General features: G+C 29.9%; 1 long non-coding RNA gene across 1 annotated transcript; it reads left to right on the plus strand.

Moving 5' to 3' along the window:
* Positions 1 to 1,081: 1,081 nt before the first annotated feature.
* On the plus strand, positions 1,082 to 2,406 carry LOC133830923 (uncharacterized). Its single transcript, XR_009892296.1, has 3 exons — positions 1,082 to 1,167; positions 2,167 to 2,238; positions 2,346 to 2,406. It is a non-coding gene; the product is annotated as an uncharacterized LOC133830923 (long non-coding RNA).
* Positions 2,407 to 2,649: the final 243 nt, after the last annotated feature.

Genomic DNA, 2,649 nt, shown 5'->3' on the forward strand with positions numbered 1-2,649 from the left:
TGAAACTTAAAAACTTGCCATATATTTTTTTTAGATTTTTTAGTTTTGAGTGGTTTGTTTTCTCTATCAAGTGTGTTTAAATGATTTTAAGATGCCACAAAAGAAATTTTTCTTATCAAAACTAAAGTAACCCTTGCCTGAATGTTTTCTAGCAGAGTTCACATTTTAAATCAAAGTTCAAGAAGCTCAATAATCTCAACTCAAGTAATTAGGTCATTATTCATTAAAAGGAAATTATTTCATCAAAATATACCATAAGTGAATGAGACAGTACTAGAATTTTTTGGAATATATAACTTTAAGTAAAGGATTGATTCTGAAGTTCAGGTAGATAATTCCTGTTCTACAACTCATCAACATGAAACTGGAAAAAGTATTATTTTCTTTCTCTGATTTTTCCTTTCCAATCTTTTTTCTCTGTTTTTTTCCTTTAAATTTATTTGATTTATAAATAGTATGGCTTCAAATCAGAAAAAATAATTTATTTGGAGTGAATAGAATCTATATATAACAAACTAGGTTTACTTGGCTTTGTTGACGATATGGATTTGATGTTGTAATGAGTTCTTTCTTTATCTAGTGTACCTCTATGGTTGACATGTTTTTTGTAGTGTAGTAGACACAAGTATTTGGTTAGGTGGAATTTCTTTGTCTCTTATTTTGTGTTATGAATAGATTAGTGTTAATCTAAATATTTTAATTTTCAATTATTAAAAAGAAATGCTATACTAACTCTTAACCTAAGCACTTTGTAGAGGCAAACTAATGCTAACATGGAATAGGACAAGATCCAAAATTCCCCAGGCTTCTCATCTTGACAAAGTGCATGATCAGCAACTGGACTTTCACTCATGCATGTGAATCTATTTTTAGAAGGATCTAATTATCAGTTGATTATTATTATTATTATTATTATTACTATGACTATGACTATTACTATTATAGTACATGTTTGTCTTTTAAGTGCCTATGTAGTTAGTTTTATCTTTGACAATTCATATTGTTGATTTCTGTTAATTGCTTTTTTGGTTATCGATTAATTTCTTTACATCAATTGGGATGGATAATACAGAATGCAGCAATCATCATCATCATCACAATCACGTACACAATGCTGTTGTCACTAATGTTACTATTGTTTCCGAAGGAACCCTCGATATTGATGAGGTGATTAACTATTACTTTGTTGTGTGTGTTGAATTTCATTTACTTCAGGAGTCTAATCTTATGCCTATAACCATATTACCTTTACAGTGTCGTAGCCTGTTGGCTTTTAGTTCAGCCAATAGCTATCAAGGCAGTGAATCTTTTGAATTATTCCTTATTTATTATCCACTAGGTATTCTTTCTTTAGGTGCATACATAAATACTTGGACGCCTATTTTATAGACATACATTTCAACATATCATATTGGTCGAAATTCAATGAAAGTTTTCTACGCTGGTTTTTTCTTTTGAAACAAAAATTTGTTGTAATAATATAATCCGTCGATACAAGAAGTCTTGTGTTGTGCTTTAGAATTATGCTGCTGAATCTTTTTTTCATTTTCATTAATCTTTATGTATCGATAAAGTTCTTTAGGTATCATAAATCTGAAAATAGTAATGTTGAGCATTCTGGAGCTGCTTGGGGATTGAGTGAGATCAATTTCTTAATTTGAGAAAGATTAAATTTCATATCTTGTTAGATGCAACTTATGTCTGTTCTTGATTATCTGAATTCAGTGCATAACACTAAATATATTTGATACTTTTTGTATTTAAATATAATACATAGTGCTTTTAAATATCCTACAATTGGTAGACACATACTTTATAAGTTTAGATACTCAGTTCTAGAATAACAAATTAATAAGGGAAAGAAAAAAAAAGTCTCACTCTTTGGTTATTACTCTTGGTAAAGAGATTTTCCATTCTGCGATTGTCTATCTATTCTTTTCTTGAATTTTCATCTGTGTGTCTTTTCTCTTATAGTACCTTGTGTATTTAATTCTAGTTCCTATACAATATTATTTGGTTCAGTAGTATATTTTCTTGTGTATGCAACCTGTAAAGTCAAAATCTTTCATAGATGCATTCTAAGATTTTGTGATAGGTTGCAGTTTCCACTACAAAGGCTTATATAAAATTTCTGTCTGATGGATTTGTGTCTTCCAATTGTATCAGGTGACTGGACAATAACACTTTGAGTGAAGCAATTCCTGCATCTTTGGCTAACATGACACAGCTTGCCTTCCTGTAATTCTTTTCAACTTTTAGCATTTTAATACTACTTGTTATCAAGGCTCCATCACAAGTTGAATAGTTTATAAAAAGGTTTAATGGGATTTTTTTTAATGGTCTAGGGACCTGTCATACAACAATCTAAGTGGTCCAGTACCAAGGTTGCTTGCCAAGACCTTTAAGTAAGTCATTTTCTATATTGTAATTGTTGTTGTTGTTATTAAGATAGATTATTTGAGAGATTATCATTAAATAACATGTTACAACTGCTCTAATTTGCTTCAAGCCTGGGCTGCATTTGTCTACTAATTCTTGGGTTTGGTTTCCTTCTTTAGTGGAGGTACAGACACAACTAGCAAATTTTCTTTAACGTCAACAGTTAGTAAACCTAACTCATTTTTTAAGCAATATCATTAAAAAAGAAAC

Source organism: Humulus lupulus, chromosome 4, assembly GCF_963169125.1.
Source record: "Humulus lupulus chromosome 4, drHumLupu1.1, whole genome shotgun sequence".
Taxonomy (NCBI): Eukaryota; Viridiplantae; Streptophyta; class Magnoliopsida; order Rosales; family Cannabaceae; genus Humulus; species Humulus lupulus.